The sequence below is a fragment of the Triticum aestivum genome, chromosome 5B, assembly GCF_018294505.1.
Source record: "Triticum aestivum cultivar Chinese Spring chromosome 5B, IWGSC CS RefSeq v2.1, whole genome shotgun sequence".
Classification (NCBI taxonomy): Eukaryota; Viridiplantae; Streptophyta; class Magnoliopsida; order Poales; family Poaceae; genus Triticum; species Triticum aestivum.
Window position 1 is genome coordinate 494,249,600 of NC_057807.1, and position 14,971 is coordinate 494,264,570.

Consider the following 14,971-nt stretch of genomic DNA (forward strand, 5'->3'; position numbering starts at 1 on the left):
ATGTTACTTGCCCGAGATTTGATCGTCGGTATCTCAATACCTAGTTCAATCTCGTTATCGGCAAGTCTCTTTACTCGTTATGTAATACATCATCTCACAACTAACTCATTAGTCACATTGCTTGCAAGGCTTATAGTGATGTGTATTACCGAGAGGGCCCAGAGATACCTCTGCGACAATCGGAGTGACAAATCCTAATCTCGAAATACGCCAACCCAACAAGTACCTTCGGAGACACCTGTAGAGCACCTTTATAATCACCCAGTTATGTTGTGACGTTTGGTAGCACACAAAGTGTTCCTCTGGTAAACGGGAGTTGCATAATCTCATAGTCATAGGAACATGTATAAGTCATGAAGAAAGCAACAACAACATACTAAACGATCAAGTGCTAAGCTAACAGAATGGGTCAAGTCAATCACATCATTCTCTCAATGATGTGATCCCGTTAATCAAATGACAACTCTTTTGTCCATGGTTAGGAAACATAACCATCTTTGATAAATGAGCTAGTCAAGTAGAGGCATACTAGTGACACTTAGTTTGTCTATGTATTCACACATGTATCATGTTTCCGGTTAATACAATTCTGGCATGAATAATAAGCATTTATCATGAAATAAGGAAATAAATAATAACTTTATTATTGCCTCTAGGGCATATTTCCTTCAGTCTCCCACTTGCAACAGAGTCAATAATCTAGATTAAACAGTAATGATTCTAACACCCATGGAGCCTTGGTGTTGATCATGTTTTGTGGAAGAGGCTTAGTCAACGGGTCTGCAACATTCAGATCCATATGTATCTTGCAAATCTCTATGTCTCCCACCTGTACTTGGCCCCGGATGGAATTGAAGCGTCTCTTGATGTGCTTGGTCCTCTTGTGAAATCTGGATTCCTTTGCCAAAGCAATTGCACCATTATTGTTACAGAAGATCTTCATTGGTCCCGATGCACTAGGTATGACACCTAAATCGGAAATGAACTCCTTCATCCAGACTCCTCCATTTGTTGCTTCCAAAGCAGCTATGTACTCCGCTTCGCATGTAGATCCCGCTACGACGCTTTGTTTAGAACTGCACCAACTTACAGCTCCACCATTCAATAAACATGTATCCGGTATGCGATTTAGAATCGTCCGGATCAGTGTCAAAGCTTGCATCGACGTAACCATTTATGACTAGCTCTTTGTCACCTCCATAAATGAGAAACATATCCTTAGTGCTTTTCAGGTATTTCAGGATGTTCTTGACCGCTATCCAGTGATCCACTCCTGGATTACTTTGGTACCTCCCTTGCAAACTTATTGCTAAACATACGTCAGGTCTTGTACACAGCATTGCATACATGATAGAGCCTATGGCTGAAGCATAGGGAACATCTTTCATTTTCTCTCTATCTTCTGCTGTGGTCGGGCATTGAGTTTGACTCAACTTCACACCTTGTAATACAGGCAAGAATCCTTTCTTTGCCTGATCCATTTTGAATTTTTTCAAAACTTTATCAAGGTTTGTGCTTTGTGAAAGTCCAATTAAGCATCTTGATCTATCTCTATAGATCTTGATGCCCAATATGTAAGCAGCTTCACCGAGGTCTTTCATTGAAAAAACTTTTATTCAAGTATCCCTTTATGCTATCCAGAAATTCTATATCATTTCCAATTAACAATATGTCGTCTACATATAATATCAGAAATGCTACAGAGCTCCCACTCACTTTCTTGTAAATACAGGCTTCTCCAAAAGTCTAGATAAAACCATATGCTTTGATTACACTATCAAAGTGCTTATTCCAACTCCAAGAGGCTTGCACCAGTCCATAAATGGATCGCTGGAGCTTGCACACTTTGTTAGCATCGTTTGGATCGACAAAACCTTCTGGTTGCATTATATACAACTCTTCTTCCAGAAATCCATTCAGGAACGCAGTTTTGACATCCATTTGCCATATTTCATAATCATAAAATACGGCAATTGCTAACATGATTCGGACAGACTTAAGCATCGCTACAGGTGAGAAAGTCTCATCGTAGTCAACCCCTTGAACTTGTCGAAAACCTTTTGCAACAAGTCGAGCTTTGTAGACAGTTACATTACCATCAGTGTGAGTCTTCTTCTTGAAGATCCATTTATTCTCAATGGCTTGCCGATCATCGGGCAAGTCAACCAAAGTCCATACTTTGTTCTCATACATGGATCCCATCTCAGATTTCATGGCCTCAAGCCATTTTGCGGAATCTGGGCTCATCATCGCTTCCTCATAGTTCGTAGGTTCGTCATGGTCAAGTAACATGACCTCCAAAACAGGATTGCCGCACCACTCTGGTGCGGATCTTATTCTGGTCGACCTACGAGGTTCGATAGTAACTTGATCTGAAGTGTCATGATCAATATCATTGGCTTCCTCACTAATTGGTGTAGTTGTCACAGGAAATGATTTCTGTGATAAACTATTTTCCAATAAGGAGCAGGTACAGTTACCTCATCAAGTTCTACTTTCCTCCCGCTCATTTCTTTTGAGAGAAACTCCTTCTCTAGAAAGGATCCATTCTTGGCAATGAATGTCTTGCCTTAGGATTTGTGATAGAAGGTGTACCCAACAATTTCCTTTGGGTATCCTATGAAGACACATTTCTCCGATTTGGGTTCGAGCTTATCAGGTTGAAGTTTTTTCACAAAAGCATCGCAGCCCCAAATTTTAAGAAACGACAACTTTGGTTTCTTGCCAAACCATAGTTCATAAGGCGTCGTCTCAACGGATTTTGATGGTGCCCTATTTAACGTGAATGCGGCCGTCTCTAAAGCATAAACCCAAAATGATAGCGGTAAATCAGTAAGAGACATCATAGATCGCACCATATCTAGTAAAGTGCGATTACGACGTTCAGACACACCATTACGTTGTGGTGTTCCGGGTGGCGTGAGTTGCGAAACTATTCCGCATTGTTTCCAATTTAAACCAAACTCGTAACTCAAATATTATCCTCCACGATCAGATCGTAGAAACTTTATTTTCTTGTTACGATGATTTTCAGCTTCACTCTGAAATTCTTTGAACTTTTCAAATGTTTCAGACTTATGTTTCATTAAGTAGATATACCCATATCTGCTTAAATCATCTGTGAAGGTGAGAAAATAACGATACCCGCCGCGAGCTTCAATATTCACTGGACCACATACATCAGTATGTATGATTTCCAACAAATCTGTTGCTCGCTCCATAGTTCCGGAGAACGGCGTTTTAGTCATCTTGCCCATGAGGCATGATTCGCAAGTACCAAGTGATTCATAATCAAGTGATTCCAAAAGTCCATCAGTATGGAGTTTCTTCATGCGCTTTACACCAATATGACCTAAACGGCAGTCCCACAAATAAGTTGCGCTATCATTATTAACTCTGCATCTTTTGGCTTCAACATTATGAATATGTGTATCACTACTATCGAGATTCATCAAAAATAGACCACTCTTCAAGGGTGCATGACCATAAAAGGTATTACTCATATAAATAGAACAACCATTATTCTCAGATTTAAATGAATAACCGTCTCGCATCAAACAAGATCTAGATATAATGATCATGCTCAACGCTGGCACCAAATAACAATTATTCAGGTCTAAAACTAACCCCGAAGGTAGATGTAGAGGTAGCATGCCGACGGCGATCACATCGACTCTGGAACCATTTCCCACACGCATTGTCACCTCGTCCTTAGCCAGTGTCTGCTTAATCCGTAGTCCCTATTTTGAGTTGCAAATATTTGCAACAGAACCAATATCAAATACCCAGGTGCTACTGCGAGCTCTAGTAAGGTACACATCAATAACATGTATATCACATATACCTTTGTTCACCTTGCCATCCTTCTTATCCGCCAAATACTTGGGGTAGTTCCGCTTCCAGTGACCAGTCTGTTTGCAGTAGAAGCACTCAGTCTCAGGCTTAGGTCCAGACTTGGGTTTCTTCTCTTGAACAGCAACTTGTTTGCTGTTCTTCTTGAAGTTCCCCTTCTTCTTCCCTTTACCCTTTTTCTTGAAACTGCTGGTCTTGTTGACCATCAACACTTGATGCTCCTTTTTGATTTCTACCTCCGCAGCCTTTAGCATTGCGAAGAGCTCGGGAATAGTCTTGTTCATCCCTTGCATATTATAGTTCATCACAAAGCTCTTGTAGCTTGGTGGCAGTGATAGGAGAATTCTGTCAATGACGCAATCATCCGGAAGATTAACTCCCAGTTGAATCAAGTGCTTGTTATACCCAGACATTCTAAGTATATGCTCACTGACAGAACTATTCTCCTCGATCTAGCAGCTGTAGAATTTATTGGAGACTTCATATCTCTCAATCCGGGCATTTGCTTGAAATATTAACTTCAACTCCTGGAACATCTCATATGCTCCATGACGTTCAAAACGTCATTGAAGTCCCGGTTCTAAGCCGTAAAGCATGGCACACTGAACTATCGAGTAGTCATCAGCTTTGCTCTGCCAAATGTTCACAACGTCCGCAATTGCATCTGCAGCAGGCCTGGCACCCAGCGGTGCTTCCGGGACGTAATTCTTCTGTGCAGCAATGAGGATAATCCTCAATTTACGGACCCAGTCCGTGTAATTGCTACCATCATCTTTCAACTTAGCTTTCTCAAGGAACGCATTAAAATTCAACGGAACAACATCACGAGACATCTATCTACAATCAACACAGACATGCAAAATACTATCAGGTACTAAGTTCATGATAAATTCAAGTTCAATTAATCATATTACTTAAGTACTCCCACTTAGATAGACACCCCTCTAATCATCTAAGTGATCACGTGATCCAAATCAACTAAACCATAACCGATCATCATGTGAAATGGAGTAGTTTTCAATGGTGAACATCATTATGTTGATCATATCTACTATATGATTCACGCTCGACCTTTCGGTCTCAGTGTTCCGAGGCCATATCTGCATATGCTAGGCTCGTCAAGTTTAACCTGAGTATTCTACGTGTGCAAAACTGGCTTGCACCCGTTGTAGATGGATGTAGAGCTTATCACACCCGATCATCACGTGGTGTCTGGGCACGATGAACTTTGGCAACGGTGCATATCAGGGAGAACACTTTTATCTTGAAATTTAGTGAGAGATCATCTTATAATGCCACCGTCAATCAAAGCAAGATAAGATGCATAAAGGATAAACATCACATGCAATCAATATAAGTGATATGATATGGCCATCATCATCTAGTGCTTGTGATCTCCATCTCCGAAGCACCGTCATGATCACCATCGTCACCAGCACGACACCTTGATATCCATCATAGCATCGTTGTCGTTTCTCCACCTATTGCTTTTAGGACTATTGCTACCGCTTAGTGATAAAGTAAAGCAATTACAGGGCGATTGCATTGCATATAATAAAGTGACAACCATATGGCTCCTGCCAGTTGCCGATAATTCGGTTACAAAACATGATCATCTCATACAATAAAATATAGTATCACGTCTTGACCATATCACATCACAACATGCCCTGCAAAAACAAGTTAGACGTCCTCTACTTTGTTGTTGCAAGTTTTACGTGGCTGCTACGGGCTGAGAAAGAACCGTTCTTACCAACGCATCAAAACCACAATGATAGTTCGTCAAGTTAGTGCTGTTTTAACCTTCTCAAGGACCGGGCGTAGCCACACTCGGTTCAACTAAAGTTGGAGAAACTGACACCTGCCAGCCACCTGTGTGCAAAGCACGTTGGTAGAACCAGTCTCGTGTAAGCGTACGCGTAATGTCGGTCCGGTCCGCTTCATCCAACAATACCGCCGAACCAAAGTATGACATGCTGGTAAGCAGTATGACTTGTATCGCCCACAACTCACTTGTGTTCTACTCGTGCATATAACATCAACGCATAAAACCTAGGCTCTGATACCACTATTGGGGAACGTAGTAATTTCAAAAAAATTCCTACGCACACGCAAGATCATGGTGATGCATAGCAACGAGAGGGGAGAGTGTGTCCACGTACCCTCGTAGACCGAAAGCGGAAGCGTTAGCACAACGCGGTTGATGTAGTCGTACGTCTTCACGGCCCGCCCGATCAAGCACCAAAACTACGACACCTCCTATTTCTAGCACACGTTCAGCTCGATGATGTCCCTCGAACTCCGATCCAGCCGAGTGTCGAGGGAGAGTTCCGTCAGCACGATGGCGTGGTGACGATCTTGATGTTCTACCATCGCAGGGCTTCGCCTAAGCACCACTACAATATTATCGAGAGGACTATGGTGGAGCGGGGCACCGCACACGGCTAAGAGATCAATGATCAATTGTTGTGTCTAGAGGTGCCCCCTTGCCCCCAGATATAAAGGAGCCAGGGGGGAGAGGGCGGCCGGCCAGGGAGGAGGCACGCCATGGGGAGTCCTACTCCCATCGGGAGTAGGACTCCCTCCTTCCTTGTTGGACTTGGAGAATGGGGGAAAGAGGAGGGAGAGAGAGGAAGGAAAGGGGGGCATCGCCCCCCTCTCCTTGTCCTATTCGTACTAGGGGGGAGGGGCGCGCGGCCCTGCCCTGGCCGCCTCTCCTCTTCTCCACTAAGGCTCACTATGGCCCATTAAGCCCCCGAGGGGTTTCGGTAACCCCTCGGTACTCCGGTAAAATCCCGATTTCACCCGGAACACTTCTGATATCCAAATATAGGCTTCCAATATATGAATCTTTATGTCCCGGCCATTTCAAGACTCCTCGTCATGTCCGTAATCACATACGGGACCCCGAACAAACTTTGGTACATCAAAACTCATAAACTCATAATATAACTGTCATCGAAACCTTAAGCGTGCGGACCCTACGGGTTCGAGAACAATGTAGACATGACCGAGAACTGTTTCCGGTCAATAACCAATAACGGAACCTAGATGCTCATATTGGCTCCCTTTGTCAACGGTATGTTACTTGCCCGAGATTTGATTGTTGGTATCTCAATACCTAGTTCAATCTCATTACCGGCAAGTCTCTTTACTCATTATGTAATACATCATCTCGCAACTAACTTATTAGTCACATTGCTTTCAAGGCTTATAGTGATGTGTATTACCGAGAGGGCCCAAAGATACCTCTCCGACAATCTGAGTGACAAATCCTAATCTCGAAATACGCCAACCCAACAAGTACCTTCGGAGACACCTGTAGAGCACCTTTATAATCACCCAGTTATGTTGTGACATTTGGAGCACACAAAGTGTTCCTCTGGTAAATGTGAGTTGCATAATCTCATAGTCATAGGAACATGTATAAGTCATGAAGAAAGCAACAACAACATACTAAACGATCAAGTGCTAAGCTAACGGAATGGGTCAAGTCAATCACATCATTCTCTCAATGATGTGATCCCGTTAATCAAATGACAACTCTTTTGTCCATGGTTAGGAAACATAACCATCTTTGATAAACGAGCTAGTCAAGTAGAGGTATACTAGTGACACTCAGTTTGTCTATGTATTCACACATGTATCATGTTTCCGGTTAATACAATTCTAGCATGAATAATAAACATTTATCATGAAATAAGGAAATAAATAATAACTTTATTATTGCCTCTAGGGCATATTTCCTTCAGCAACCACCTTCCCATCTTAGTGCTAGTACCTCCTGGTTCTATACTGGACCCACCCTTCATCCCGGGCTCTACAACGACAGTTCCACGCTCATGTGTTCTCATGGAAAAGAAAGCTATGCATAAAAATGTTCGTCCAGAGCATGAAAAATGTCAATGGTTCTCTCCTCTTCCCTCCTCGCGCGCACATGCCTGATTTAATCAGATAGTAGTGAATAAACCAAATAGATAATTAAATGACATGTTGGAAGCACGCGCACACACACACACACACAACACAACATGCACACACATCACTATTCAAAAAATCTTCTGATTCAGCGATTAATCTTCCGATTTATCACTAATCGGGGTGCGACCGATAAGATTATGCCTTATCTTTACTGTTTATCTTTTGGACCGACTTATCGCTCTGACAAGCAATTTATCGGGAATCTACCGATAAATCAGAACTATTCATAGCACTATGTTTGCAAAAACTATCTTTACTTATGTTTTGTGGACCTTGTTACGCAATATGTACTGTTGTCCTATTTTGTTTGTCATTATAGAAGGATTCAAAGGCTAAGGTAACACTTATGTCAAATATTGTTTTGGTGTTGAATATAGCGGCGTATTTTAGTGTCGAGAACCTGATATTTGAAAATATATATCCGATTAATAGTCGACCGATAAAATCGATTATTCGGCCGATTTTTGATTAATCTCGAATCCCTAGCCGATCGAGACGATAACGATAAGCGATATCCTCAACATTGACACACACACACACTATACATACATATATATATATACACATGGTAATACTATTCATCACCCAGGGTGGAGTATAAGTTATTCTTCACCGAGGTAATACTACAATCGGTTCATAAATAAATTTCATTTTGTTTACAGAAGGAGTACATTAGTAGTCTTTTTAGAGATACATCAATATTTATTCCTAGTAATAGCAATTGGCAATTTAGCATAAAACAACCATAATCTTGGAGCCATATATCATTTCGATAATAGGTAGTTGCTATAGATGCAATTATGATGACTGTGTTAAGAATTTTCACAGAGCAACCCTTTTACAAACTGAACAAAATAATAAGTCAATCCCGTCCACACTGCAACTGATTCACGCATTAAGGAACGGCACACAAAGTAAATAGGAATCCAAACTAACAAGGGACGCCAACATGGATGCTTCCTTTCCAGGTGGATATCAACCATACTCGCTGGGATGCATGAAACAATCCTATTCTTTACAACTTTATAAAAAGCTAAATTTAATCCAAAAACAATTATGAAGAGAGGCTAGTAAGTGTTGACGCCTGATTTTGGCAAGATACAGAGTGAAAGGGTTTTCAGCATGAAAAGTTTCACATCACCGAGTGGAACAACTTTGATGTTTAGGTTATCATCGTCCGACTCCATCTTAGGGGCCGAAATTATATTCCGAGTGGCAGAATTCAATATTCCGAGTGGTTTTCGGCCGATCATGCCTTCAAGACGACCTCGGATGAAGGAGTACTCTAAAGAAATTGTCTTTGTCTCGTTGAAGCAATCAATTTTGATATATAAATCATCTCAATCCGAGTTTGTATGCAAAAGTTACAATCAATACACACCAGCTCTACCAAAGACCAAAATATTACGCTCGACTCATTAACACATGTTAATGAGTGTCTGATACAATGCGTGAGCAATTCGTCCTTCTGGATGGCCTTGAATGGAAAAACCTTCAACATGAAAAAGTTTCGTCTCGTCGAGCCGATCGATTTTCATATACAATTTGTCTTAATCCGAGGTCATATGCAACCTGGAGGGGCAAATCAAGATCAGGCTGTCTTTTTAGTCGGGAAATCCGAGTGGAAAGTTTTACCATTCGAGTGAAAACCTACCGATCGAGTAAAAGGTCGAGTGAAAACTTACCATCGAGTAAAAGGTCGAGTGAAAACTTACCGATCGAGTAAAAGGTCGAGTGAAAACCTACCGATCGAGTAAAAGTTCGTGAAAACCTACCGATCGAGTAAAAGGTCGAGTGAAAACCTAACGATCGAGTAAAAGGTCGAGTGAAAACCTACCGATCGAGTAAAAGGTCGAGTGAAAACCTAACGATTGAGTAAAAGGTCGAGTGAAAACTTATCAATCGAGTAAAAGTTTGTCTTCCGAGTGAAATTATAGTCATCCGAGTGAAAGATTGTTTTCTGAGTGAAAAGGTCGAGTCGGATGGTCCGAGTGAAAGTCTCTAATATCCGAGTGGATGAGCTCGAATCCGAGTAAAACTGAACATGTGCCCGAAAGTTTATCAAGATGACCTCGGATGAAGAAGTGTTCAATACAAAAGTAATGCATATCATCAAGATGGTAAACTTTGGTTTGGAGTCATCATCATCAAAGATAGTATATAGCCTACAAGTTCACTACGAGACTCGGATAATCCAGTCTACTGCAAGACCGAGTCCGACTGGAAGGTAAAGATGACCTCGAAGAGTATTCAAGATGGCCTTATTTGAAAAAGTAATCAACATGAGAGTTGTTCGTATCATCGAGGCACACAAGTTTGATATTTGGGCCGTCTTGATCGGAGATCATATGCAAGCTCGGTGGCCCGTGCAAGAAGGAAGACAGAGTTTGGGCCAGATTCAGACTGAATCCGAGTTGGAATAGAACTAGGACTCTAGGACGCGAATTGATGTAATTTTTCTTGTAAGGAAAGCCTAGATGAATCCTTTACTTGTACGGGAAGTCCAGACGCCTCTTACATATGTTGGGGGTGACGGCCGATTGAACAACACACAATCGAACAAATGAATATACTACTTTTTTCATCTATGTTTTATCTCTCCACCGTTTTTCTCTCTCGTTCTTCGTTGTTCTTCGTGTTTAAGAGCTGCGAATCTCGAGGCTCCAGGGGCGAGCGAATCGACCTAGGGCAGCCCATAGCCGCCGCACTCCCTGACGGGGTCCCTCCCGGGGGTGTGGGGTTTTCGGGTCTGCAAAAGCGCCCGCCAACTGTCTTGCGTATTGCGCTGTCGGTCGGGTCTCCTTCGACGTGAGCTGCGGTGCATCACCACCGGCGTCGAGGGTACAGGTGACGTGTTCGTGTGTCAACACACTTTTTGGCGACTCCGCTGGGGATCCGAAGATCAATCATCATCATCCACCATGTCCGATCTTCCCAAGCCATCCGAGGTAGACGCCGATAACATCATTAAGCCCAGTCTTTATGAGATATCGGCTGATCATCGCCAAGTCTATGAGGAGTACAAGAAGGCGCGCGAAGAGAAGGATTTGCCGGAGTTCCTTGCAAGGTTCAAGAAGGATCGCCAAGGCAACATCACTCCGATTTAAGAAATCAAGTTCCCTCCTCTTCAAGCCGAGCAGGTTAAACCTTCTGTGAGTACTACCTTTTCTCCTGAGCAGTGGGCTGAGATTGAAAGTCGTATTGCTGATGGTAACAATCTAGTCTATCAAACTTTCATAGAAAATACTAATGCTCAGAAGAATACATCTCAATCGACTAGTGGTAATGATGGTGTAGCTGCTAGTGTGCAAAACCCTAATCAGGCTTTACCTATTGCATCGGCGCCTCCCGTGCCGATGGCTTATTATCCTACCCAAACAAATCAGATTGTGGCTGCACCCATTAATCCTATTATGAGCATGCCAGGTTCGGTGGCAACGCCGAACCCAACCTTACCTACAGCTACAACCACTCGACCACTAGCAAATTATGGGTCGACATACCTGCCACAATTCCTACCTACAACTAGTAACCATACTCCTCCTATGCCACTGCCACAAGCTTCATCGTCCACTATGGATGATGGTCTAGCTAATCTTAGAGAGGAGATGGCTAAGATGCTTCGAGAGAATTTTGGGGTTGAGTTACCTCGGAATCGGATTTACCAAAAGCCGTACCCCGAGTACTTTGATGCCATCTAGTGCCCTCCAGGATATAAAATTCCAGATTTTGTTAAGTTCAATGGAGAGGGCACAAAAACCACATGGGAGCATGTTAGTCAATACTTGGCACAATTAGGTGAAGCAGGTTCATTAAATGAGTTGAAAGTGCATTTATTTCCTTTATCATTAACTAATACCCCATTTTCATGGTTTTCTTCTTTACCACATGGTTCCATTCAAGTTTGGTCGTAGCTAGAGCAGAAATTTCATGATCACTTTTACAGCGGCGACAATGAACTCAAGTTGTCACATCTAACACCGGTTAAACAGAAGCATGATGAATCGGTCTCCGATTATGTCAAGAGATTCAGAGAAACGAAAAACCGGTGTTTTAGTTTGGTGATAACCGAGAGAGACTTGGCAGACCTAGTGTTGAGTGGTTTGAGAACTCCCATTAGAGAAAAGCTAGAAGGCTATGAGTTCTTAAATATTAACCAAGTCTTACAAAGGGCTTTGGCTCAGGAAAGCCGAAGCAAAGATCTCAAAGAAGTGCATAGGTACAAAGTCGATCGTCCAAAGATGAATATGGTGGAATATGATAGTGATCACTTGGACGATGAGGGTGATGTTTTTGCTACTGAATTTTTTTGGCCATCTAAGGCCAAACCCTTTACTTGCAATGATCTGAAACCGATTCATAAGAATCATGATGAAGAGATGAAGTTTACTTTTAACATTGCTAAGTGTGATAGAATATTTGATGCTTTGCTGCAGGCTAAGATTATTAGAATATCTCATACTTTACCGCCGTTTGAAGAGCTGAAACGGCGTGCTTATTGCAAATATCATAATTCTTTTTCTCATGCTACTAACGATTGCAATGTTTTTCGACGACAGATACAATCGGCCATTAATGACGGACGATTGAACTTTTCTGAAATGCAAGTTGATAAACAACCCTTTCCAATGAACACCATGGATTTAGAAGGGAAGAAGCTGCTCATTCGGCCGGAGGTAGCCGAATCTGCTAATAAAGCTAATGTCATTGTTGGTGAGCCCAGGAAAGACAAGGAGTGCGACAAGGTTTTGGGGAGACATGTTGTGCTTGATAAGAAACCCGATGGCAAGGAAGTGATCAAGATCACCATCAAGAATCCTACACTCGGGGGGCAAACACAGGTGCAGCAGGACACTCGACTTAAATTTGTCAAGCCCAAGAGTCCAGAAGTTGGCAAATGGAAGAGGAATGAAGCTAAAGTGCAACGCAAGCGGATCAAGCCAACTTTTGATATGTTGCTGTCCAAATATGCTAATCAGACGGCTGGTTCCAGCTCTAACCGGCCATCATACTTGAAACGACCAAGGTCACCATCAGATGATATATTCAGTCAGTATGTGAAACCGAGTGGACCAAGGGCGTAGTTTTCAGAAGAGAAGAGGCAATCTGTGTGGAATCGACTTGATTACTCATATAATAGCCGACTGAACATTGGTGACTATCAGTCGGCTGGTCAACATATGCGACCGAGTGGAAACTATCCTAGTGTAAGAATGCACCCAGGTGGAAGCTATCCAAATGAAAAAATATGGATGGGTAGATTTCATCCGAGTGAAATCCATCCGAGTGAGTTCCATCCGAGTGGATTCCATCAGAGTGACACCCATCTGAGTGGATTCCATCTGAGTAAAAAGGTGCGCTCGAATGGAAATTTCATGCATCTGGAAAGTCAAAAAGAATGGCGTGTTAAGTCACCAAGTGTTGCAGCAGTTGAGTCGGGAAAAGGCAAGGAGAAAATGGATGTCGACTCACTTATCTTGGGCACCGAAACATTCCCCATACAGCAGCCGACTTTGCATAACCACTCGACTGAGCCGATACTTTCTATCGCGCCAAAGCACCCGGCTAATGACCATGAAGCAAGCACCAGCCAAGTAAAGGTGAGAGATGCTAAGTACACTCGACCAAAGTGGTATCCTCCAGGGCTAACAAAGACACAGAAGAGGAAACTACAGAGGTTAAGGAGTCAAGAGATGGCAGAGCAGGAGGCCAAGAAGCAAAGGGATAAGTTGTTCAATGACACTCGGCTGGTTCCAGCAAAACAGGTGTGGAGGCCTAAACAAATTCAAGATACATCAGCTTCTACATCTATCACAGAAGTGCCTACACCACCCAAGGAGGACGATGCGACAACCATTACATCATCTGCAACACTTCTTACTTCTCCTTCACTCGACCAGATTTCAGAATCGGTCGATCCACTTGAAGAAGAGGCTGATATGTTGGACTATGAGTCTACACCGGTCCATGAAGGTATGGATATCAATATGGTATATTACTTACCTGCTGAGTTTCGTGCTGTAGATGAGGAAGGGGAAGTGGCTCAACTAGATTTTGGCCCTAAAAACGCAATATTCGAGAAGCCAAAAGACCCAGTAACACATTTGAATCCGTTGTATCTCAGAGGTCATATCAATGGATCGCCACACAGTCGAATGCTTGTTGATGGTGGTGCTGTGGTGAATCTTATGCCCTATTCGGTCTTCAGGAAATTGGGTTTGCCTGATGAAGAATTGATCAAGACCAATATGGTGCTCAACGGGTTTGAAGGCAAAGAGAGAACTGAAGCCAAAGGTGTGATGTATGTGGAGCTTAGAGTCGGAAGAAAAACTTTGGCTACTGCATTCTTTGTCGCTGAGGTGCAAGGTAACTACAACGTTATACTAGGCCGTGATTGGGTTCATGCAAACCAGTGCGTGCCATCCACTATGCACCAGTTTTTGATTCAGTGGGTTGATGATGAAGTGGAAGTCATTCATGCGGATAACTCGGCCTGTGTTGCTTTGGCTGATGCATCGGTGCATTGGCAACATCCCAATGCTACTTGCTTGACGGGACGTGACTTATCAGAGTTTGATTTTCTCAGCGCGACCAAGAATGGTTTTGTGCCCGTGTCTTTAAAGCCGACTGAATGCAATCGTCTCCAAGGTATGATATGTTTAAATGGATCCTAATTCCGAGTGGTTACAAAAACATCTTGTAAAATATCGGTCCAGTGAGGACGATATGTATGAGTCTATAGAGGAGTTGGATGACATGGATAAACTTGGACAAGGTTTTACGTCGGCTGATCCGTTAGAAGAGATAGATATTGGAGATGGTTCAGCCACTCGACCGACATTTATAAACAAAAATTTGAAAGCCGATTGTAAGGCTAAATTAATCGAGCTATTGAAAGAATATGTTTGTTGCTTTGCATCGGAATATCATGAGATGCCAGGGTTGAGCCGAGGGCTAGTGGAACATCGGTTGCCTATAAAGGCCGGTTTTAGACCTTATAAACAGTCGGCCAGAAAGTTTAATCCGGAAACATATGACCGGATCAAGGAAGAGATCGGTCGACTGCTTGAAGCTAATTTCATTCGACCTTGCAGGTATGCCAAGTGGATTTCTAACATTGTCCCAGTGGAGAAGAAGG